At 35.0% G+C, this 27217-nt stretch overlaps 1 long non-coding RNA gene across 2 annotated transcripts in view; it reads left to right on the top strand.

Moving 5' to 3' along the window:
* Positions 1 to 24816: 24816 nt before the first annotated feature.
* LOC122693317 overlaps positions 24817 to 27217 on the top strand; it is a 48455-nt gene continuing 46054 nt past the window's right edge. Inside the window, exons 1-2 of one of the 2 annotated variants that reach the window (XR_006340866.1) lie at positions 24817 to 25010; positions 26835 to 27013. This is a non-coding gene — a long non-coding RNA (uncharacterized LOC122693317). Of the gene's footprint in view, positions 25011 to 26834; positions 27018 to 27217 lie in introns of both variants that reach the window. The other variant, XR_006340867.1, reaches the window with a different exon arrangement.

A 27217-nucleotide genomic window follows, 5' to 3' on the forward strand; every position in this document is an offset into this window, starting at 1 on the left:
AGTTAACATTATTTGCTACATTTTTTTTTTTTTTTAATTTTTCCAAATGGAAGGAGAAATCTCCTTTCACAATAAAAGCCTGTCAGCTTCTTATAGACTGAGGTCAGTATGAGGATATTATTCCAATTTGTCTTCTAAAACTATCACTTTAAAAGCCAGGTTTTTGAAAAAAGTTATTTTCCTTTTACAAAGTACCAAGTAGGAATAGTACCTTCTCCTGATTGCTAGCTTAACAGTTTTAATCACCCTATCTCCATTATATTTTAAAGGACTAAATTTTTAAACAACTTGACTAGTATACTTGCTGTGTAAAGTCTTTTCCTTCTTTTGAATTTAATTCTGAAGGCTTATGCTGAGTTTCAACAATGAACAATGGATACTTGATAATGGGAGCAGATAATAGTGTCCTGGAATGATTTTAAGGAAATTTGACCATGTCTCCCAGAGTTGCCTTTAACCTAGCACCAGACAAGGTAAGATTCAGAGTCAAAACAGAATAAAAGACAAAAGGGAAGGTTACATAATGAGTCACAAATACATACAGAAAATTAGTAAAATGAATAAATCCACTTCTTCCATAGTTTGCCAAAGTTTCAATTTGTTAAAGCATCCTTATAAGTAGATTTTATTTTTCTTGGCATATATGTATGCTGTTCAGATAAACATGATTGGCAAATACTAGATTTATTGTCAATTTCTTTGTAATCATGGTTAGATTTAACTGTGATTATAAAGAAATTCTTATCTTTAATTAGGTTATGTTCAGATTTTACAAATTTGGAATATTACCCTTTTAGCTACATTGAAGCTATTAATGACATATTCAAGATTTCATTATAAGAGTTTGGGTAATAAGGAGGTTTACTGTAACTGGCTTGGATACTTATTTTTCTAAGCCATACATTTTACTGTCAAACAATTTTATTAAGAACTTCATTTTCTAAGCTAAAATGATCTTGTTTAATTTGCTTGGTTATTGTTTTAATGCAATTGAAAGTGGGCCACTGTCCAAGGGCCAGCGGAGGAAAAAACACACACAGAAAAAGGTATTTTTTAAACAAAGAAGGTAAGGGTAATAATTGGTTGATAAATTCTGCATAATTCCCTTGAGGAATATTTGCTGTCCTAAAGGTAAAATTTACTATTCCTTGGAATTTTTCATTTCCTTTGTCAAGGCTCAGGATATACACTGAGGAATACATTAATAGTAAACATTGTAATGCAACTGCTTGCAAGTTACTGCAAAAATATTGTTGATTAATGGCTACTAAAAGTTGTATCTTTCTAATCTCATTTATGAATAACTTGGGAGTTGTAGCCTGAACCATTGGTCCAGAATAGGAAAATATCCAAAACTTCTGATGTGCTTCTCTGCTCTTTGTACTTGAAGGTGGTAAATTGATTATTCAGTAAAACCCTACAGTGATAGAACAGTGAACTGACAATCATTCAACTTAATTAAGAAAACCCACTGCTCTCAACTCTGTAAATACACTGTACCCATCCCCACCACTACCAAATATCCTCTCTATGGTCACTAGAATTTATTTCCTCATTATAAGTTCTGAAATCCCTTGTTTAATAAAATTGAGATCTGAGGACCTTGTTAATCCATGAAGGGCAAAACAAAAATGAAGTATTCTCCTAGCACTCAACACAGAATAAAAATCTGAAAACAGAGTTGGCTAAAGCTTTAGACTGCATCACAAATTCTATAGGTTGTCATCAAGTAAAAACAAAATGAGGCAGAAGAAAACAAACCTAGGAGTCAGGATTTGAAGTTGGGTGAAGAAAATTCAGGACCTGAGGATGATAAATACATTTTTCTCAGTCTGAGACAAAGGGCTGCTCTATGCTTTTTAAAAGCATTTGTTACTTTTATATCAAATACTTAAGGGTCACACAAAACTATGTATTTTGGTGTGTGAGAGAAGAAAACAAAACTTGATTATTTGATTATTGTATCCATAGATTCCCTTACTACCATAATCACTCAACCAAGAGAAACAGATTGTCTCAATGATTAAACATTAAGGATACAGACCTTAGTTTGTACATTGGTTTTTTTTTTTTTTTTTTTTTTGGCTGCACTGGGTCTTTGCTTCTGTTCACGGGCTTTCTCCAGTTGTAGTGATTGGGGGCTACTTTCTAGTTGCAGTGCGTGGGCTTCCCATTGCAGTAGCTTTTTCTGTTGCAGATCACAGGCTTTAGGGCACCTGGGCTCAGCAGTTGTGGCAAATGGAACTAGTTGACCGGTGGCATGTGGAATCTGTCCAGATCAAGGATAAAACCCATGTTCCCTGCATTGGTAGCTGAATTCTTAAACCAATGGACTGCCAGGGAAGTCCTATACATTTTTTACTTATACCAATGATGGAACCATTTCTTTTGGAGATGTGACTTTCCAAAATACCTAGGGATTAGTATAACCCATTACATCATAGTTACTTCAAACTATTATCATCATCAGGCCAAGTGTGTAAAATCATATGAAACCACTATAACCCCTGATTATTTTATACAATGAAACATACAATTCCTTAAATTAAAAGGAAAAATTAGATTTTAAAAGGATAGAATTAAAGTGAAGTGTTCTTGAGTTTTTTCATAAATTTCCTACTACCTGAACAATGCTTAAAGCCTTGTTTTAAATATTTTCTAAAAAAAGAAAATGTATACTACCACAATTCCTATAAAATGAGGGTAAAACCAAAACTTTACCCATATTTTGGAAAATAATGCCCTATTGTCCCTGCACATTTCTAAAATACATGATTGTTAGAGAATCTGGATCACTCACCTATTCCTAAATGAAAATGGTACAGCTACTCTGGAAAATAATACAAAGGTTTCTTACAAAGCTAAATGTACGTTTTCCATCTGACCCAGCTATTGCACTATTGAATATTTATACTAGAGGAACAAAAATTGATGCTAACATAAAATCTGTATAATTAATGTTACTAACAGTTTTATAATAGCTGAAACTATAGAAAATATTGCCCTTTTATAGATGAATGTTTAAACAGACTCTGACGTCATACCACGGAATACCATTCATCAATAAAAATTTATTGATACATCTAACAGCTGGGATAGATATCACATAATTATTCTAAGTGAAAAAAACCAGTCTCAAAGTCTGTATACTACGTGAATCCATTTATATAGCATTATTAAACAGATAAAATTATAGAAATGGAGAACCAGTTAATAGTTGCCAGGAGCTGGTAGGGAACAAGATGTCTGTGGCTATACAAGGATAGCACAAGAAATCCCTGTAATGGAATTATTATTCTATATCTTGTTGTGATATGTCCATATGAATCTACACATAAAATTGCATGTATAGACAGTCACACATACACATGAGTGCATATAAAACTGGTGAAATCTGAATAAGGTTGTTGAGTAATATCAATGTCATTTAATTGTGATATTACACTGAAATTTTGCAAGATGTAAATTACCTTTGGAAGAAAATGGATAAAGGTATGTAGAATCTTTTTGTATTGTCTCATAAATATCTGTTTTTCTGAATATCTTAAAATTTTAAATAATGTGTCTTTGAGAGAAAAAAATGCATTTTCTGAAGCCTTATTTATGACTCATGAAAAATGTTACACAGTTAGGCTGCCCAGATAGATACTTATACTTTTCAACTTGTTGCAGTAACAGTTGGGAACCATAAGAACAGTATAATATAGGTGTAAGATATATGAAATATTTGGAACAGGTCATTAGTCAGGCTGTTAAGATTCTGTGGTAGATTAGATCATTATTCCACAAATATTTTTTCCCTTCCTCTTACCTCTGTGGACTTGGCCATGTGACTTGCCCTGTTAAATGGATTGACAGAAGAAATGTGATGAAGTACTTGTGTGATTGGACTTGTCCTGTTCTACTTCTGTCTTTGCCAAGAGAAGAGCATGCCCCAGCAAATCCACTGGTCCCAAAAGAATAAGAAAAACAAGGAATCAATTTGAGTCAAACCCATGGTTAAGAATTAATCACAGCCTTAGATCAACTGAACTACAGCCAAACCACATACACAAGAGTGAGAAATCAAAACTTGATTTGCATGTTACTTCTTTTAGAGTGGTTTCTTATACAGCTTCATTGTGGCTATAGTTGACTAATACAAAACAAATAATTAATGAGAATAGATTTCAAGACACTCTTACTGAGATTAAGGCTTAGGTAAAACAGAATGTGGTGTAGAAGTGTATATCATAACTGACAGTTCTCAAATATCTGTCTTTTCAGAGTTGAAACTGATAGTTTAAGTATAGATCTTGGTATTCTTTATTTTTTTCTCATACTTATTAATGCTTTATTTTCTCTCTGCCCCAAAGTACACAGGGTTAAAAAATCTTAAAGGAATGAGGCTACACTTTGATTTTTCATTGAAGGTGGAAAAGCAATAAGTACATTAACAGCCTCTGCCCCTCAACATTTTAATCTTGGTTTTTCTGCTAATATGTTAGGAGAATAGTTTTGTCAACTTTTGTTTACTGCAGTGTCACTAGTACTTAAGTGTTTAGTACATAAATAATTATTGAATTATTCAACTTTCTTGGTTTACTGTTATCCTAGAATTGTTTTCTAAGTTGTTTTTAGTTGTTTTTACTAAGCTGTTTTCAATCCATGCTTTTATAGTCTCTATCAGTGACATGAAAACTGTTTGGTCTTTCTGGAAACCATTGTCAAAAATTTTTTATATTGTGCGAGTGTGTGTAAATACCAATATGGAAGATTCTATCAAATTGATTTGAAAGAAGATAAGTATTTCTTATTATGATGAATTGATATTATTTTAGCCACGGATAAAAGAAACAAAAATCATAACATTTCTCTAGTTTGTTTTGGCTTCTGTAAGTATGAAACCAATTTAATGCTCAATAATAGTAAGTCTGTAGTGCCACTGACTACATAAGAAACCTCATTTTTTTTTAAGAAACCTCATTTTAATTATCTTCATTTCTTTTAACTAAATGAAATAAAATACTATTCTATCAAATATACTTACAAATAAACAAAAATCTAGTTATTGAAATTTATCACCTAGAATAAATAACATAAACAACACTAAATAAAACTATTAAATCGTATATTCTAATCTGTGAGGTTAAAGTTTTAAAATAGTTTATGGTGACTAATTCTAAATATATATTGTAAACCCCAGCTAAGTTTAAAAAAAAATGATACTAATGCAAAAATCTACTTCAATGAGGTCCAAAACAATTATCAGGAAATTTTAGCTGAGAGATTACACGTTAATGAATATGACAATTAATAAACAACCGGTTAATATTGGAAAGTGATGGTAATCAACTGAATAATGCTGTTATAATGTAAGCTCTTGATTTTATCTGTATTGTGCAACTCCAAACAAATCTTCAATTCATTCAAGAATTATTGACAAAGCAAAATGTACATAGATATACTAACACTTATTATATATTTTAAAAGAAAATTACTGGTATGTTTTTAAAGCTTTCTTGAATTTATCTGATGAAGGAAATAAAGGGTAAAATTAATAACATTTAAGGAAACATTTATAATTCAGGCCTTTAGGGATATTTTTGCCTCAGGATTTAGATGTAAAGAGAAATACTGGTTGAACGTAAATGTGTTGAACTATAGATATTTAGTGAACAGAAAAATATTGTGGTAAATAGTCAGGCCTTTTGGTTTAGTCAAATAGACTGATTAAAGTAGCTCCAAATTATAAAGCAAGTGTTGATATCTTTCATCAAGTGCTTACTGGTTCAGTTGTGTCCAACTTTTTGTGACCCCATAGACTATTGCCCACCAGACTCCTGTGTCCATAGAATTCTCCAGGCAAGAATACTGGGATGGGTTGCCATTCCCTTCTCCAGGGGATCTTCCTAACCCAGGGATCAAACCTGGGTCTTCCACATTGCAGGTAGATTCTTTACTGTCTGAACCACCAGAGAAGCCCCAATATTTTCCATTAAGAGGTTCTAAAAGAGGGAACTCTTAAATAGGATTTCTACATGATTTATGTTTAAGATTCAGATTATTTCCTATAAGGGAGAAATTATTTAACCTGGTCTGTAACCTAAAACTGAAGGCTTTATTTTTTCTAGTAAAGGGGGAAAGCTGGAGGATTTAGAATCATACCCTCAAGATTGAAAGTGCTTAAAACTGTATTCCCCATGTCACCACATTTAAGTGCTTCAATAATCACACTGAAGAAATTTATAATGAAGGGAATAAGTGAAGTATCATAAAAAAAATAATTTACTAGGAAAAATTATCACTTTTGGCAACTAGATGAATACAGGGTTGCTATATTTAAAACTATTTTGCCTAGTTTGAAGTTCACAATTACTTCTTCAAAGTATGTGTAATTCTAATTTTCCAAATATATTTGCTATTTGGAAAAAATGTGAGACCTTTGAGTATATATCAGAAGACTCAGAATGGCTTTTAATAGTAACTAGCTGTATCTTTATTTATAGAAATTTCCCTTCTGTAACTGAACTTAAGATTTTAACTTCTAGTCTAAATAATATTAAATACTGACTAGAATTCTTTTAGAGGTTTGTCAACTTATATTGCTACATAAAATGAAATACAGAATTGTTTAAAGAGGTGAGGAATATCTGGAGTAAACTGAAAATATTTGTAAAGAAGTTTCTTTATTACCTAGGCAAAAAAAGCAGTAGAATTATGTAATGGTTACTTTTATATGTTTATTTAACTGTTTGTATATACATGTGAATGAATATAAAATATATCTACAATGCATAGTATATAATGTGTATATATTTTAATATGTATATATACTTTTATCATCTAATAAACTTTACTTTAAAGATAACAACTCGTCTAGGAAATTAAGCCCTTTTAATTTTTATCTTGGGCTTCCCAGATGGCTCAGACTGTAATGATTATGAGACCCGGATTCAATCCCTAGCAAAAGGAATGGCTACCCACTCCAGTATTCTTGCCTGGAGAATTCCATGGACAGAGGAGCCTGGAGGGCTTCAGTCCAAGGGGTCTTCATGTGCTTCAGTCCACAGGGTCCATGGGTTCTGCTGTAGTCCATGGGGTCATGAAGAGTCAGACATGACTGAGAGACTAATACTACCAATTTTCACTTACTGTCTATATAATGGTTATTGAAGATAATATATTAAACAAGATGTTATAGTACATGTATACACTTTCAGGCTGTATATACCCACTGTCACTAACACACAAATGAGGGGAGAGGAAGCTATGAAACTGTATAGGGCTGTATTCATACTTGTTTCAGTTTCATGCAGGAAACTGTTCTAATTTTCAGCAGTTTGTCTAAACTGTTAAAAAAAAAACTATTCACAGAGTTCAAATAAAGGATTATTTTAGAAAGAACTTTTCTAAAGTATAGTTTTAAGTGTAGTAATTTTTTACCTTTCACAAAATTGGGTTACAAAATATTTTCATTTTACAGTACATTCTTTCCTAGGAAGTCTCATTAAAACACACACATATACATGTATGTTTTTAACATATATATTTAAATTTTTAATGAATTATAGTTGATTTACAATGTTGTATTAGTTTCAGGTGAACAGTAAAATGAATCAGTTATCATATATATATGTGTGTGTGTGTGTGCGTGTGCGTGTGTGTATATATATATATTTGTGTGTGTGTATATATATATGTGTGTGTGTGTGTGTGTGTATCTATATATATATATAAACTCTTTTTTTAGATCGTTTCCCAATATAGGTTACCAGACTACTAAAATTAAGTTCCCTGTGCTATACAGTAGGTCCTTATCAGTTATCTATTATTAAGTGTATATATGTTAATCCTAATCTCCTGATGTATCCGTCTCTCCCCTCCTTACTACCTGATGACCATAAGTTTGTTTTCTATATCTACAATTCTAATTCTCTTTTGTAGATAAGTTTATTTTTACTCTTTTTAAAGATACCACATATAAGCCATACTATATTTGTTTTTCTCTGACTTACTTCACTCAGTATGAGAATCTCTAGGTCCATCTATGTTGCTGCAAGTGGCATTATTTCATTCTTTCATATAACTGAGTAATATTTCTTTGTATTTATGTACAGTATCTTGCATGCATCTGTCAATGGACTTTTATATTCCTTCCGTGTTCTGGCTATTGTAAACAGTGCTGCAATGAACATTGGGGTGCATGTATCTCTTTAAATTATGGTGTTCTCTGGATATATGCCCAGGAGTGGGATTGCTAGATCATATGGTTGCTATATATATATATATATTGAGAGAGAGAGAGAGAGTTAGGGTTGGATAGATATAGATAGATAGATAGATAGATAGGTAGAGATATATAATATATACTGGAGAAGGAAATGGCAACCCAATCCATTATTCTTGCCTGGAAAATCCCATGGACAGGGTAGCCTGGTGGACTACAGTCCACGGGGTCACAAAGAATCTGACACAACTTAGCGACTAAAAAACAACAACATAATATGTGTGTGTATATCCCTTTGTGACATCATGGGCTGCAGCCCATCAGGTTTCTCTGTCCATGGGATTCTCCAGGCAAGAATACTGGAATGGGTTGCCATTTACTACTCCAGGGCATCTTCCTGACTCAGAGATTGAACTTACATCACTTAGGTCTCCTGTATTGGCAGGCAGGTTCTTTACCACTAGCAGCACCTGGGAAGCATACACACACACACATTTTGTGAGTATACACACTCATACACTATTGGTTCTTTTTCTCCAGAAAACTTTGATTAATACTAGTTCTCTTATTTTCTTGGAATCTGGAAACGATATTATGTGAAGTAATGTTAAAAATGGATAACAACTGATAGACAAAAAGTTGTTTATTGATGTCTTGAACCCTGCTGTTTTGCTTTTTATTTTTTGACTAGTTTATTCAGTTCCTGATGTATCTGTGTTGAGTCCTAGTACTTCTTGTAATTTCAAAAGAAAGTATTTCAGATGAAATGAATTTTTATCTCCTATGAATTTCATGTGTCATTTTATTGTGTGGAAGCCACTTATTCACAGTATACATTATGTGAAATATGGACTCTTTGAAGTATACCCTGTTATACTCTATACAAACAACTTTTCTTTAGAACTTTTAAAACTATAAGTTTCTAAAATCTTCAATATTTTATCTTATTCTGCTCATAATTTCAACTCTAAAGTTCAGTTATAATTTAAAATACTTGCTACATTTAATTCAACCTAAAATGTGTGTAACTTTAAACAACATTTCTCGGTGGTGTACAGTTACCCTGATGAATATGTCAAAATACAAATGAGTGAAAACATCTATATTTTTATGTGCACGTTATTCAACAGTACCCATTTGTTTTTTTTTTTTTCTTATTACTATTAATATATCTGGGGAAAAAATCATTTTTTTTTATTGGAGTACATTTGGTTTACAATGATGTCTTTAGTTTCTGCTGTACAGCAAGGTGAATTAATTATACATGTATCAACTCATTTTTAAATTCTTTTCCTAAACAGAGAAACATATACACCTGTATGTGGCTATACATACATCTGCTCTTTTAGATTCTTTTCCCATATAGATCAATACATAATATTAAGTAGAGTTCCCTGTGCTATACCATGGGTCCTTGTTAGTTATCTATTTTACATATAGTAATGTATATATGTCAACCCCAATCTCCCGATTTACTCCCCCATCTCTGTTCTCCCTTGGTAATTTGTTTTCTACACCTATGTCTCTATTTGTTTTGCAAATAATTTCTACGTTTAAAATTTTTTTCCCACATATATGGGATATTATATGATATTTGTCTTTCTCTGTCTGACATAACCATATTCCACCGTATGAATGTACCACATCTTCTTTATCCATTCTTCTGTCAATTGATATTTAGAATAATTCCATTAACTAGCTATTGTAAATGGTGCTGCAGTGAACATTGAGGTTCACATGTCATTTCAAAATATGGTTTTCTCAAGATACATGCCCATTTATGTGATTACCGGATCACATCGTAGTTCTATTTTCAGTTTTCTAAGAGATCTCTTCATGAAAATTAGAGATACCAAGGGAACATTTCATGCAAAGATTGGCTCAATAAAGGACAGAAATGGTATGGACCTAACAGAAGCAGAAGATATTAAGAGGTGGCAAGAATACACAGAAGAACTGTACAAAAAAGATCTTCACAACCCAGATAATCATGATGGTGTGATCACTCACACTAGAGCCAGACATCCTGGAATGCGAAGTCAAGTGGACCTTAGAAAGCATACTACGAACAAAGCTAGTTGAGGTGATGGAATTCCAGTGGAGCTATTTCAAATCCTAAAAGATGATGCTGTGAAAGTGCTGCACTCGCTATGTCAGCAAATTAGGAAAACTCTGCTTTGGCCACAGGACTGGAAAAGGTCAGTTGTCAGGGGACGTTCAGCTTTAAGGGATTCAATATGTTATTCTTTTATTTTGTGTGCTGTTTCTCAAGGATTCTCTATTCCTTATCAGTTCCTGGAAAACAGGAATGAGCAGAGCTGCATGCAGTTCTCAGGACTGAGATCATGAGAAAGGGCACCTTCTTGAATGCCTTTCAGTGACTCCCTTCAGTGACCTTACTTAAATGTAATCTATTCAGTTAATGCCCCTCTTACTCAGGATATGGAATGCTTTCTGGCCCTTTGAAGATTGTTATTTGCTTGGCTTTGTTTCTGCTCAGTTTTTTTTTTTTTTTCTTTTTAATGTCTAAGGCTGCCTTGTATGAAGATGTATAAACATGCATTTCTGCAAATAAAGCACCCTTGTTTCACTCGAGACTTGGGTCTCCTGCGTCCCTCTTCTCGCCGACTCCAGCCCCCAGGTCCCAGTCTGCAAAGACCATGACAAGTGGTGCCTGAAACAGGGACCTGGTGGAAGCCCTTGGCAAGCGGCTGGAGTGACTGTTAGGACCTACGGAGGTCGGTAAGTGCGCGGTTATGGGACAAACGGCTGGAAAGCCCCCATCACTTTTCAACTTTACTTCATCATTTATTTAAGGTACAAGGACTTTCGGTTTCATGTCAATGGATAAGGGCTTGTCTCCAAACAGTGGTTGAATATAATCCCTGGTTCCCTGATGAAGACAGTTTCAATTAAAACATTTGGAACCAGGTTTTATATATATATATAATGAGCCACAAGAAAGGGAAAAAATATATTCCAGTAGATTTCTGGCCCTTGTGGGCCCTCCTTAAAGCCATGATCTTGACATTTCAAGGCAATTCTAGCCCCCCTGATATTCGTCAACAAGCGGAACGCTCATTATAGGAACATAAACTAAATTATAAGACTTTACAAAAAGCCCAATTGGAGCAACATAAAATGTTTCAAAACTTTCCCACCATCCCTGCTCCGGCTATCCCAAGCGCTCCTCCTCTTGTAACGAGCATGAAACCGAAGGTCCCCTTGATTCGAAGACAAGATAAATCTGATGATGATTCTTCTCATGCTTTCTTTGACACTAAAGCCAACAATACTTTTTTTTGATGATAATGATAAGCCCCTAACACATGCTCATATTTATGAATACAGACGATCCACTCATTCTCCTTCCCGACAAAAGCTTTCTGATTTACAGGCTTTGTAATCTCAAGTCTCTGATGCCTATGATCTTTTTGCCTTTCCTATGTTAAAAAATGTTAATGCTCAAAGACAACTAATACCTCAATATGGAGACATTGATTGTTCTCACATACAATAAATGAAAAAGGCTATAACTATGTACCGCCCTCATTTGCCTTTTACTAAAGAACTTCTGAACACTATGACATCTTCTATTGAAAATTTTATTCCTTATGATAGGCAACTTTTGATAAAGGCTCTTCTTAAACCAAGAAAATATCTTTAATAGATAATGTGGTTTCATGATATGGCCCAAAATCATGCCAATTCCAATGCTCGAGCTGGCACTCCCAAAACCAAATTACTTTTTAAATGTTAACTGATACGGGGCAATTTAATTCAATGGAAGCTCAAATACAATGCTCTCCTTTGTTACATGAGCAATTGAAAGAAGTTGCCCTTGAAACATGGGATCAAATTACTTCTCAAAGAAAACCTAAAGATAGCTACACAAAGATACTACAAGGGCCTAATGAAGCCTATGCTGATTTTTTTAGCTGGACTGGGAGTTACTCTCTCCCATAATGTTGTCAGAGAGGAAGCCAAAATACAATTAGAAAAACTGCTTACATATGAAAATGCGAATCAGGAATGTCAGAGAGCCATCGCTCCAGTGCATGAGACCAGAAATGTTATTGATTATTTAATGGCTTATCACAACTTAGAATCAAAAACTCAAAAAATACAAATGTTAGCTGAAACAATGGCTGCTACCTTTAAAAAGAAAAATGAAAGATATTTTGTTTGTAGGGATAAGAGCCATTTAAAAAAGGATTGCCCAATTACTTCTTTTACCTTACATTTCTATTAACTCCTTTAATGATATATGGATAGATAGATTTGGTAATACTAATCAAAACAATCCTTATGGACATCAATAGTATCTAAATATGCACGACCAAATATAAATATCAAAATTAATGACAAAAGATTTTCTGGTCTTCTTGATACTGGATCTGATATTACTATTATTTCAAAACATTTATGGCCCAAATCTTGGCCTATACAGAGAATTTCTTGCCAAATTACAGAAGTTTCTCAAACCAAAGTACAAGAAGTTTATCAAAATGTCCAAATATATCCATGTGAAGGACCAGAAGGCCAGCCTGCAACATTACAACCTTACGTGATAGATGAACCCTTTAATTTAACAGGAAGAGATTTACTTATGCAATGGCAAACTCAAATAAATATTCCACATTTTCCCTAGGGGCCACTGCTCATTTAGCAAACAATACAATTATTAAAATAACTTGGAAAAATGACGAGCCTAATTGGACAAAGCAGTGGCCCTTTACAAAAGAGAAATTAAAGGCTACTAAAGAACTTATAGATACACAATTGAAACTAAAACATATTGAGGAATCTTATTCCCCTGACAGTCAGTTTTCATTCCAGTCCCAAAGAAAGGCAGTGCCAAAGAAAGCTCAAACTATGACACAATTGCACTTATCTCACACACTAGTAATGATCAAAATTCTCCAAGCCAGGCTTCAGCAATACGTGAACTATGAATTTCCAGATGTTCAAGGTGGTTTTAGAAAAGGCAGAGGAACCAGAGATCAAATTGCCAACATTTGCTGGTTCATTGAAAAGGCAAGAGAGTTCCAGAAAAACATCTAGCTCTGCTTTATTGACTATGCCAAAGCCTTTGATTGTGTGGATCACAATAAACTATGGAAAATTCTGAAAGAGATGGGAATACCAGACCACCTGACCTGCCTCTTGAGAAACCTGTATGCAGGTCAGGAGGCAACAGTAGAACTGGACATGGAACAACAGACTGATTCCAAATAGGAAAAGGAATACTTCAAGGCTGTATATTGTCATCCTGCTTATTTAACTTATATACAGAGTACATCATGAGAAACCCTGGGCTGGAAGAAGCACAAGCTGGAATCAAGATTGCTGGGAGAAGTATCAATAACCTCAGATATGCAGCTGACACCACCCTTATGGCAGAAAGTGAGGAAGAACTAAAGAGCCTCTTCATGAGAGTGAAAGAAGAGAGTGAAAAAGTTGGCTTAAGAGCTCAACATTCAGAAAATTAAGAAAATCATGGCATCTGGTCCCATCACTTCATGGCAAATAGATGGGGAGACAGTGGAAACAGTGGCTGACTTTATTTTGGGGGGCTCCAAAATCACTGCAGATGGTCATTGCAGCCATAAAGTTAAAAGACACTTACACCTTGGAAGGAAAGTTATGTCCAACCTAGACAGCATATTAAAAAGCAGAGACATTACTTTGCCAACAAAGGTCCATCTAGTCAAGGCTATGGTTTTTCCAGTAGTCATGTATGGATGTGAGAGCTGGACTGTGAGGAAAGCTGAATGCCGAAGAATTGATGCTTTTGAACTGTGATGTTGGAAAAGACTCTTGTGAGTCCCTTGGACTGCAAGGAGATCCAACCAGTCCATCCTAAAGGAGATCAGTCCTGGGTGTTCACTGGGAGGACTGATGCTGAAGCTGACACTCCAATACTTTGGCCACCTCATGTGAAGAGCTGACTCATTGGAAAAGACCCTGATGCTGGGAAAGATTGAAGGCAGGAGGAGAAGGGGATGACAGAGGATGAGATAGTTGGATGACATTACCAATTCTACGGACATGAGTTTGTGTAAACTCTGGGAGTTGGTGATGGACAGGGTGGCCTGGCCTGCTGTGGTTCATGGGGTCTCAAAGAGTCAGACATGACTGAGTGACTGAACTGAAATGAAGAAATCTTCATTCTGTTCTCATAGTGGCTGTACCAATTTATATTTCCACCAGTGTAGGAAATTCTCTGTATTTATTATTTGTCATTTTTTAAAATAAATTTTATTGGTGTATAGTTGATTTACAATGTTGCATTAGTTTCTACTATATAGCAAAGTGAATCAATTACACATATACATACATCTAATCATTTTTAGATTACTTTCCCATATAGAACATTACAGAATATTGGAAAGAGTCTCTGTGGTATACAGTAGGTCCCTAATAATTATCTATATTTTATATAATACTGTATATATATCAATACCAACCTCCCAATTTAGCATTGTCTGCTACTCCCCACCCCTCTTTCACTCCTGGTAATCATAAGTTTGCTTTCTACATCTGTTCCTCTATTTTGTATGTAAGTTCATATGCACGATTTTTTTTTTTTTTCAGATTCCGTGTACAAGCAATATCAGAATTTTTTTCATGGTGGCCATTTAGAACCTGTGAGATGATAACTGAAAGTAGTTTTGATTTGCATTTCTCTAATAATTAGTGATATTGAGTATCTTTTCAAGTGCCCTTCTGCCATTTGTTTGTCTTCTTCATAGAAGTATCTATTTAGATCTTCTGCCCAAATTTTGATTTGGTTGTTTTGTTTTTATATTGAACTGCATAAGTTACTTGTGTATTTTGGAGACTAATTCTTTGTCTCCAATAGACAGTATAGCATAGGAACCTGGAATATTAGGTCAATGAATGAAGGTAAATTGGAAATGGTCAAACAGGAGACAGCAAGATTGAACATTGACATTTTAGGAATCAGTGAACTAAAATGGATTGGAATGGGTGAATTTAACTCAGATGACCATTGTATCTACTACTGTGGGTAAGAATCCCTTAGAAGAAATGGAGTACCCTCATAGTCAACAAAAGAGTCTGAAATGCATTACTTGGGTGCAATCTCAAAAATGACAAAAAGATCTCTGTTAGTTTCCAAGGCAAATCATTTAATACCACAGTAATCTAAGTCTATGCCCCAACCAGTAATGCTGAAGAATCTGAAGTTGAATGGTTCTGTGAAGACCTACAAGACCTTCTAGAACTAATACCCAAAAAAGATGTCCTTTTCATTATAGGGGACTGGAATGCAAAAGTAGGAAGTCAAGTGATACCTGGAGTAACAGGCAAATTGGCATAGGAGTACAGAATGAAGCAGGGCAAAGGCTAAGAGTTTTGCCAAGATAATGCACTGGTCATAGCGAACACACTTTTTGACGACAAAGGTCCATCTGTTCAAAGCTAGGGTTTTTCCAGTAGTCATGTATGGATGTGAGAATTGGACTAGAAATACAACTGAGCAGCCAAAGATGGAGAAGCTCTATACAGTCAGAAGAAACAAGACTGGGAGCTGACTGTGGCTCATATCATGAATTCCTTATTGCCAAATTCAGACTTAAATTGAAGAAAGCAGGGGAAATCAGTAGACTATTCAGGAATCATCTAAATCAAATACAATTATACAATGGAAATGACAAATATATTCAACAGATTAGAACTTACAGAGAGAGTGCCTGAAGAACAATGGATGGAGGTCTGTGACATTGTATAGGAGGCAGTGATGAAGACCATCCTGAAGAAAAATAAATGCAAAAAGGCAAAATGGTTGTTTGAGGAGGCCTTACAAGTAGCTGAGAAAAGAAGAGAAGTGAAAGGCAAAGGAGAAAAGGAAAGATATACCCATTTGAATGCAGAGTTCCAAAGCAAGGAGAGATAAGAAAGCCTTCCTCAGTGAACAATACAAAGAAATAAAGGGAAAAAATAGAATGGGAAAGACTAGAGATGTCTTCAAGAAAATTAGAGATACCAAGGGAACAATTCATGCAAATATGGGCCCAATGAAGGATAGAAATGGTATGGGCCTAACAGAAGCAGAAGATGTTAAGAAATGGTGGTGAGATTACATAGAATAATTATACAAAAAAGATCTTCATGACCCAGACAAATATGATGGTGTGATCACTCACCTAGAGCCAGACATCCTGGAATGTGAAGTTAGTAGGCCTTAGGAAGAATCACTAAGAACAAAGCTAGTGGAGGTGATGGAATTCCAGTTGAGCTATTTCAAATCCTAAAAGATGATGCTGTGAAAGTGTTGAACTCAGTATGCCAGCAAATTTGGAAAATTCAGCAGTGGCCACAGGACTGGAAAATGTCAGTTTTCATTCCAATCCCAAAGAAAGGCAATGCCAAAGAATTCTCAAGCTACCACACAATTGCACTCATCTAACACGCTAGCAATGGAGAAGGCAATGCCACCCCACTCTAGTACTCTTGCCTGGAAAATTGCATGGATGGAGGAGCCTGGTAGGCTGCAGTCCATGGGGTCGCTAAGAGTCAGACATGACTGAGCGATTTCAGTTCCACTTTTCACTTTCATGCATTGGAGAAGGAAATGGCAACCCACTCCTGTGTTCTTGCCTGGAGAATCCCAGTGAAGGTGGAGCCTGGTGGACTGCCGTCTATGGGGTCACACAGAGTCGGACACGACTGAAGTGACAGCAGCAGCAGCAGCAACACCATGCTAGCAAAGTAATGCTCAAAACCCTCCAAGCCAGGCTTCAACAGTACATGAACCGTGATCTTCCAGATATTCAAGCTTGATTTAGAAAAGGCAGAGGAACCAAAGATCAAATTGCAAACACACGCTGTATCATCAACAAAACAAGAGAATTCCAGAAAAACATCTATTTCTGCTTTATTGACTACACCAAAGCCTCTGACTGTGTGAATCACAACAAACTGTGGAAAATTCTGAAAGAAATGGGAATACCACTCTACCTAATCTGCCCCCTGAGAAATCTGTATGCAAGTCAGGAAGCAACAGTTAGAACTGGACATGGAACCACAGACTGGTTCCAAATTGGGAAAGGAGTACATGAAGTCTGTATATTGTTATGCTGCTTATTAAATTTATATGCAGAGTACATCATGCAAAATGCAGGGCTGGATGGTGCACAAGTTGTAATTAAGATTGCCGGGAGAAATATCAATAACCTCAGATATGTAGATGACACCACCCTTATGACAGAAGCAAAGAAGAACTAAAGAGCCTCTTGATGAAAGTGAAAGAGGAGAGTGAAAAAACTGGCTTAAAGCTCAACATTCAGAAAAGTAAGGTCATGGCATCTGGTCCCATCACTTCATGTCATATAGATGGGGAATCCATGTAAATAATGAGAGACTTTATTTTCTTGCCTCCAATATCTCTGCAGATGGTGACTGCAGCCATGAAATCAAAAACAAACAAACAAAAAAAACAGTTGCTCTTTGGAAGAAAACTGTGACCATCCTAGACAGGATATTAAAAAGCAGAGACATACTTTGATGACAAACGTCCATATAGTCAAAGCTATGGTTTTTAAAGTAGTCATGTGTGGATACGAGATTTGGACTATAAGAAAGCTGAGCACTGAAAAATTGATGCTTTTGAACTGTGGTGTTGGAGAAGAGCCTTGAGAGTCCCTTGAACTGCAAGGAGATCCAACCAGTCCATCCTAAAGGAGATCAGTCCTGGGTGTTCATTGGAAGGACAGATGCTGATGCTGATGCTGAAGCTCCATTACTTTGGCCACCTGATGTGAAGAGCCAACTCATTGGAAAAGACCCTGATGCTGGGAAAGACTGAAGGCAGGACTAGGGAGGGATGACAGAGGATGAGATAACGGTTGGATGGCATCACTGACTCGATGGACATGGGTTAGAGCAACTCTGGGAGTTGGTGATGCACTGGGAAGCCTGGTGTGTTGCTGTCCATGGGGTCCCAGAGTTGGACACAACTGAGCGACAAACTGAACTGAATTCTTTGTCAGTTGCTTTACTTGCAAATGTTTTCTCACTTGCTATAAGTTTTCATTTTGTTTGTGATTTCCTTTGCTGTGCAAAAGCCTTTTTATGTCCCATTTGTTTATAGTTTCATTATTTTAGGAGGTGGATCTAAAAAGATAATACTGCATTGTATGTCAAAGAGTATTCTGGCTATGTTTTCCTCAGAATTGTATAGTGTTGAGCCTTACATTTAGGCCTTTAATCTAGAGTTTTATTTTTGTTTATGGTGTTAGAGAGTTCTCTAATTTCATTCTTTTACATGTATCTGTCCAGTTTTCTCAGCACCACTTATTGGAACTATTGCATTTCCTTCATTGTATGTTCTTGCCTTCTTTGTCATAGATTAGTTGATCATAGCTGCATGAGTTATCTCTGGATTTTCTGTCTTGTTCCATTCATCTATATTTCTGCTTTTGTGCCAGTATCATACTGTCTTGATTACTATAGCTTTATAGTATAGTGTGAATTCAAGGAGCCTGATTCCTCCAGCTCCATTTTTCTTAAAATTTCTTTGGCTGTTAGGAGTAATTTGTTTTTCCATACAAATTGTACAAAAGTTTGTTCTTGTTGTGTGAAAAATGCCATTGATAATTCAATAAGTATTGAATTGAATGTGTAGATTGCTTTGGGTAATACAGTAATTTTCACAGTACCGATTCTTCCAATCCAAGAACATGGTATATCTCTTCATCCATTTGTGTCATTTTTTATTTTTTTTCATCAGCGTCTAATAGTTTTCTGAGTACAGGTGTTTTGCTCCTTAGGTAGGTTTATTCCTAGATATTTTATTCTGCTTTGGTGTGATGGTAAAATCATTGCTTTTAAAAATTATATGAATACTCCTTTGATGTTTTTTTTTCTTTTTATGTTTTTAATTGAAGTATAGTTGATATCTTGTGAGACTTAAGCATCAACACTAAAGTAAATAGATTGAGTCATAAAGTTATTTTATTATCACCTGAGTGAGCTTTACATATTTAAAATTCCTTTCAGTTATAAATTAATTTTGAAATTATTTTATTACTATTATGTACATTTTTTTGAACCCAATTTTTCAACTCTGAGTGAACAACAGCCATATTGGCAATGATCTATATGCTACTTATTTTGGATCAATGCTGTTGAAATCATTTTATCATATGTTACCTATAGATTGACCTCTTGTTATTTGGACATTCACAGTTATCGAAAGTATAAATTAATAAATGAATGTGTATTCTTGGTTTTCTCAATGACTGATTCATGAAGTAACTTGGAAATCTTTGTGATATCAAATTGAAGTAATGAATTTTTCATTAGATATCCTATTAGAACCTATTTTTATCTCTTGAGTAAATACCTAAGTTAAAATCTAGCATTCACCAAGCTAACCTTCTTATGTTAATGAGGAGACTAATTGCAAATTTCCCTAGGTAATCTCAGTGTCAATTATTCATGAACCACTGACAACAGACATGACATTTCCAAATGACACCTCTAAATCCTTTTACTTACAAGTTTTTTAATGCACAGGGTGATTTAAAAGAATTTAAACATAAAAGTTGCCAAAATGAACTTGAAAGGGGAAAAAAAAAAATACTTCGAAATGTGAAAACCTGAGATGTTACTTTAGAATTTAGTTAAGGCTAACATTTTAGAATTTGAAAACCTTTAAGAAAAAAAGAAACATTATTTCTAACTTCTCTTTAATTATATGTTGGATTGATATTCTTGAATAGAAAATATGCCACTCCAAAAGGATTTCATCTAATTGATGTATATAATTACAGCTTTGTTCTGAATCACTAGTAAGATTAAAAACATATAAAAGGATAACAAGACAAGATAGAAGTCCCCAAGGAAAAATGTAGTTTGGTACCAAGAAGTACAGTACATGTTAGATAATGAAGATTTTCGGGATGAAATGACTTTTTCTTTTTGAAGTTTTTTCTATTGTAATGTTAGTCTTTTTCTTTTTTATATTTTATTTTACAAAATTCACATATCATGATAGCAAGCGTTTTATTATTATAAATGTCAAATATTTTGTGATAAATATTGTAAATGTATTTCTGACCTCAATTTTGGCTTTTTCACTTATTATGTTAAAGAAAATTTTAAACTTTTTCTCTAAAAATTTTAGGTCAATACTGTGCAGTTCCTGCTACATTTGCATTTTAAAATAAATTCTCCTTCCACTGTCATACAAATATTAATGTATAGTTTATCTTAATTTTTCATGTTCCATTTAACCATACGTATTGTCATTGTAACATATAGATGTATTTAAATATGAGGTTTTGAATAAAATTCTAGTTGTTCTAAATACCCAACAAATTTAGATAGCACAATTTACATAGTCTTTTCATTCCATAATGATTGCATGCATGCTAAGTCGCTTCAGTCCTGTCCAACTCTTCCCTATGGTCTGTAGATGAACAGGCTCCTCTGTGCATGGGGTTCTCCAGGTAAGAATACTGGAGTGGGTTGTCATGCTCTCCTCCAGGGGATCTTCCCTACGCAAGATCAAACTGCATCTCTTACATCTCCTGCATTGGCAGGCAGGTTCTTTACCACTAGTGCCACCTGGGAAGCCCTCCATAATGATTAGAAATATAAAAAAAATTTTCTTCAAAGACATACTATAATGTGTTTTGAGTTTTTAAAATATTCTCCATTTATGTGACTTTAGAGAATTTTGTGAACACAAGTATAGAGAAATAGGATATCATTTTTTCCCCCTGCAATTTGATTTTTATTTTACTGTTTTTGTTTTTGTTGTCCTAGTATTGTAGTTACCTTTCTTTTTCCTAGAAGGAAGTGCCTCTAATAGCATCACAAGTATCAAGTATAATTATATTTAAATTTTCTTGTACTTAATTAGATCATCTTTCTCATCTCATTTTTGAGCTGTTTGTTTTTCCTAAAGGCTAAGGAGTCTAGATTTTTTGTTCAATTTTGTGTTTAGTAGATGCTGTGAGTTTTCAGTTGGACAGGTCTATTTCTCATGAAATAGTCAAAGTTATTGAGAACTTGTGTATATTTATAGGATTGTGTATGTTGTATGTGGTTTACAAGTATCACTTAACAGAGAAAAGGTTGTGGTAAGGCATTCAGATTGCCTCTACATGCCATCATGTAAAAAATAAGAGGGGATTTACTCCAGGAAAATGATATCCATTGTAGAAAGCCTTGTCCTTTAGAGAAGGAGAAGACTCAGTTTTTCAGTATGCATCCTTCTTCTTACTGTGGAGAAAAGAATAAGCACTGATATTCTTTTTATAGAGCAAGGCAGGAGGAAAAGGAGAGACAAAAAGGGAGGGTACAACCAGAAGAGCTGTCTCAGGGACATTCCATATGTTTATTTCCATGATGCCTTCATCTTCTTACCTTTAGAACTGATGTGTTGTTGCTGTTCAGTTGCTCAGTTGTGTCTGACTCTGTGACCCCATGGACTTCAGTATGCCAGGCTTACCTGTCCATCTCCTGGAATTTGCTCAAACTCATGTCCATTGAGTTGGTGATGCCATCCAACCATCTTGTCCTCTGTTGTCCTCTTTTCCTCCTGCCTTCATTCTTTCCCAGCATCATGGTCTTTTCCAATGAGTCGGCTCTTCACATCAGGTAGCCAAAGTATTGCAGCTTTAGCATCAATCCTTCCAATGAATATTCAGGACTTATTTCCTTTAGGATTGACTGGTTTGATCACCTTGCAGTCCAAGGAACTCTTAAGAGTCTTCTCCAGCACCACAGTTTGAGAACATCAATTCTTCAGTGTTCTGCCTTCTTTATGGTCAAATCCTCACATCCATTCATGACTACTGGATAAACCATAAATTTGACTCTGTAGACATTTGTCGGCAAAGTGGTGTCTCTGCTTTTTAATATGTCTACATTTGTCATAGCTTTTCTTCCAAGGAGATGTGTGTCTTTTAATTTCATAGCTGTAGTCACCATCTTCAGTGATTTTGGAGCCCCAGAAAATAAAGTATGTCATTGTTTCCACTGTTTCCCCATCTATTTGCCATTAAATGATGGGACTGGATGCCATGATTTTAGTTTTTTAAATGTTGAGCTTTAAGCCAGCTCTTTCACTCTCTTCTTTCATCAAAATGCTCTTTAGTTTTTCTTTGCTTTCTGCCTTAAGGGTGGTGTCATCTGCATATCTGAGGTTATTGATACTTTTCCTGACAATTTTGATTCCAGTTTGTGCTTCATCCAGCCCAGCATTTTGCATGATGTACTCTGCATATAAGTTAACTAAACAGTGTCAAGCAGCCTTGACATTCTCCTTTCACAGTTTTGAACCATTCCATTGTTCCATGTCCAGTTTTAACTGTTGCTTCTTAACCTGAATATAGGTTTCTCGGGAGGCAGGTGAGGTAGTCTGGTATTCCCATCTCTTTAAGAATTCTCCAGTTTCTTGTGATCCACACAAAGGTTTTAGTGTAGACAATGCAGCAGAGGTAGATGTTTTTCTGGAATTATCTTGCTTTTTCTATGATGCAACCAATGTTGGCAATTTGATTTCTGGTTCCTCTGCCATTTCTAAATCCAGCTTGTATATCTGGAAGTTCTTAGATCATGTTCTTTTGAATCCTAGCTTGAAGGAAATGAGTATTACCTTGCAAGGATGTGAAATGACTGAAATTGTGCAGTAGTTTGAACATTCTGTGTCATTGCCCTTCTTTGAGATTGGAATGAAAATTGACCTTTTCCAGTCCTGTGGCCACTGCTGAGGTTTTTAAATTTGCTGGCATATTAAGTGCAGCACTTTTCAGCATTATCTTTTGAGATTTCAAATAGCTCAGCTGGAATTCCATCACCCCCACTAGCTTTGTTTGTAGTGATGCTTCCTAAGACCCACCTGACTTCACACTCCAAGACCTCTGGCTCTAGATGAGTGATGAGACCATCATGGTCATCCGGGTCATTGAGATCTTTTTTGTATAGTTCTTCTGTGTATTCTTGTCACCTCTCTTAATATCTTCTGCTTCTGTTAGGTCCATACCGTTTCTGTCCTTTATTGTGTCCATCTTTGCATGAAGTTTTTCCTTGATATCTCTAAAAATTGATGTAGGAAATTCAAAATTGAATCCTCAGTAGTCTCAGCCTGAAAGACCCACTTTGTAGTTTTTTAGAATTATTCTTGAATGCATATACAAACACATTCATATGCACATATATATCCATATATATCTTTAGTCCTGATTTGGACTAAGGAGTCCTTCAGAGATCCTGTAGAGATTCATTCACCTTTGAGGCCTTTTGATATCTTGGCTATTAGGAAAACACTCCCTTTGGAAATCTCTATTGCCATTTCAAAGGGATTTGGAGAAGGAAGTGGGGAGTCCTGGGGTAGCAGTTTTATTCTGTAGTGATTCCTATTCACTTCCAAAGGAGGAAGGCCATTTTCATGATTGTTCTCTTTATCCAATTTTTTTTTCCATCTCCAAAAGAATGAATGTGAAAAATATTTACATTTACAAGCCTAAATTTTTCTTTGCTCTTCTTAACTAGATTTGGAGGGGGAGGAGCTGATATAAGATGGTTGAATTAGTCGTAGACAAATGAGATGATTCACACAAGTCCAGGTAATCACTACAGGTACACACAAACACACACCTTTGTATTTTAAATATAGATTTAGCAAACAAATAAGAAATATGTTTGGGTGAGTATACCTATGTAAGTGTTATGGGGATGGGTAGTGATTAGAGAGACATAATATCACTCTGGATAAACTGTATAAAACTTCATTAAACACTGACCCACATCTAAAATGACTGCCAAATCCTCAATTAACTAATAAAATCCATCATTTGAATAGCTAATTTAATTAACCCAATCTACCATTTCAACACAATGCTTTTTTTTACTCCAGTTATACTAAGCTATTTGTAACTTCTCATTCATGTCATAAGGTTTCACATTTGAGTTTTTACATAAGAACCTCATACAGAAAGACCATTTGGCTCTCTAATATCTAATTGAACTCAGCCTTAAATGTCTGGGATGTCTCCAAAAATAAACATACTCTCCACAAAATATACTTTTTTTTTTAAAACCTGCATGAAAGCATATTGGCCAGTGTCCTAGAGTTGCCTGAATGCTTTCCTCCCTGATTCACACATTCTTAGAAAGGCCCACGTCTTAACTGATTTTGCAGCACTAGTCTCCACATGGTATTTCATACATACTAGTCTTCAGTAAATTTGTGTTGAATAAGTGTGTCAACTGTGCTACTTTTCTTTATCATTCACTGCTATTTTTATTCCCTTTTGTAGGTTCTTTCAGTCTTTGTCACTGTCCCTGTTACCCCATGCACCTAAGGCCTGCATTTGCCAACCACCTGATAAATCTCCTGATTAGAGTAATGCTGCAACATTAATCTGGCATTGTTCTGGTTCTCTTTGCCGCTTGTCTCAATGTTATACTCTCACTTTGCCCAACTACTCATTAATAATTCTCAAGGCTTTGGTGAATTTAACCTTTGGCCATAGAACCACAGCTTTAATTACCTCACTCTTCACATTAATGATTTTCCAGGGAGTGCTCTATGATCACAGAGCTCCAAGGTCTTGCACTTTTCAGTTTATATACTCATCTGGATTTATGAAACACCTTGGCTATCCAGACCAGAAATCTAAATGGCTACTGTGGTTACTATAGTCTCTATGATAGAAAAATACTGAGGCAAAAAGTCTTCAAGTGAACACTTAAAGACAGTTTCTCGTCCAATTCCAGCTTCTTTCTCCTTAGACATTGCAGCATATGCATATCCACACATGTAAGTACACTCTCTTTCCTATATTGTGCTTTGAATAAAGAATACAGATAAGTGATGTGTGTTTGTGGATATGCATTTGTTATTGTTTATTGACAAAAGGAAATGTGTCCTGAAGAAGGGTGATTGACTTATTCTGATTGTCACACCTTGCTTATCCCTGAAATTGGGCTCTCATTGTCCCACTCTTGTTACAAGCAAGGTGTGAAGTGTTATTAATTTAACTATTGATTAATAACAGTAGTACTAAATGTCTTTTAACTCTTTAATGAATCTGTGTTAGAGTGGCATTATTAGTATTGGGTGAGAATTAATAAATTTTAGTGATTAAGTGCATGGTTTGGTGGTCAGATAGACATTAATTCATGTATCGATTTGAATGTTCAAAAGTGTATCTTTGGGAAATTTTTCTAAGCTCTACCTGTTTCCTCATCTGACAAATTGAAATGATAATCACAGCAGTCTACATACGAAGTAACCCTAGGGAGACACAAAGTCATTCCAAGGGAAACAGCCAGGAATTCTTGCAAAGAAAGCAGTTTCTAAATGCTGATCCCCTGAAGTACTCTTTCCTAAAAGTGACCTGGCTGAGAAAATGCCTGTGATTAAAGCCCCCTATGGGTCCTTTCTTATCTCCTGTTTCACAGTATCCTTTCTAACTCCTTAGAATAGAAATTCAAACTCCTCACCCTCATGGAATAGTATCTCCATGCAATGACCTGGGTGCAGAAAATTCAGGTCATTAAGGCACCATATCTGTTGCCATTTTTTCTCAGAAATGTATTGAGAATAAAATTTGTACTCTTTATGTTAAAAAATCATTTATACAAATTTGTAATATATGTATACATGTTTGAATGATTACATACTCACAGTTATTATAAAGTTAAGTTTGGTAGGAAAACTTCATTTTACTGAAAATTAGATATGAATTGTAACTTAGGTATGTTGAGTTTCAGAGAGGCATGGTGGTTGATAAGGCTTTCAATCAAATATAGCAGAGTAGAATAAAATTCTGTGAGGAAAAAATGAAAATATGATTTAAGGAGAAAATTAAAATTTACTAAATTTCCAATTATTTAACAAAAACTTTATTTTTAAATGCATGATGATTGGCATCAAATTGCCATGGTGTTTATATTTCCTTGGATACATTTTAAAAATTGATATCAACATCTGTTTAATGTGCTCAAAATTTGCTATTATAGTTACATGATGTAATGCATATAAAGTGGATAGCACAGATCTTAGCATGTATTTATACCCATATAAAATTAACTATATAATTTTCATTTATGAAAATACAACTATATTAAATTTAGAAGAACACATGACATTTAAAAGGACATACATATTTAAGTACCATCTAATATTATCAACAAATGCATAACAGCTTCTTCCCTTAATTAACTGGACGTGTTTTAGAAATTGTGTGAATTGTATATATTTAAGAATAATGTTCATCTTTAAAGTGACATTAATCATTTCTATTTAATAACTTTTGAACATAAAAATTATAGATGAATGCTGTAGCAAATAAGTATGTTTTGGTCTTACTCCATTTAACTTACAATTCTTAAATAATTTCCCTTCCCTTGAACAACTGACCTACCCCACCCCTTCCAGAGGTTTGAGGTGTGGCTGCTTATTACAGCACCATGACAGTGGAGGATGAGTGGGGATCTGTCCCTGCTTTACTAATCAGTCTCTATAATATTTTTAGGCCAAGGCTATAAAGATAATCAAAGTCATATTAATACGAATTCCTTCCTAAGATTTTTCAAGTGGGGCTGGTGAGAAAATGGCATTTCCTTATTGATAATACAGTTAAAGAACCAGTTCCAGAAGAACTGTAGCAGAAGAAAGTCAAAAAGCAAAGCTGGATGATGTTGAAAGATTCAAAGGCAAGCCAAGAAACTGATTGAGAGGAACAGACAGAAATCAGACTGGCCTTGGTAAACTAAGGCATTTCATGCAGATGGCATAATTATGAACAGAGAAAAAAGGTTAGTGACATTCCATCCCCATTATAATATTTTCTTTGCTGTGTGTGGTGTTGGGCGCTTTGTGTTGGCAGTCAAGAGGGTCAGTATCACTTCTAGTCAAAACTGACCTGACTTCTGACAAAGGGGACCTAGTCCCAAGAGGAGAACTGTAGCAGTAACCCAGTAATGAAATCAGTATTGGATTTGGAATAGTTTACTCGCCTT

The sequence above is a fragment of the Cervus elaphus genome, chromosome 5 (assembly GCF_910594005.1).
Source record: "Cervus elaphus chromosome 5, mCerEla1.1, whole genome shotgun sequence".
Classification (NCBI taxonomy): domain Eukaryota; kingdom Metazoa; phylum Chordata; class Mammalia; order Artiodactyla; family Cervidae; genus Cervus; species Cervus elaphus.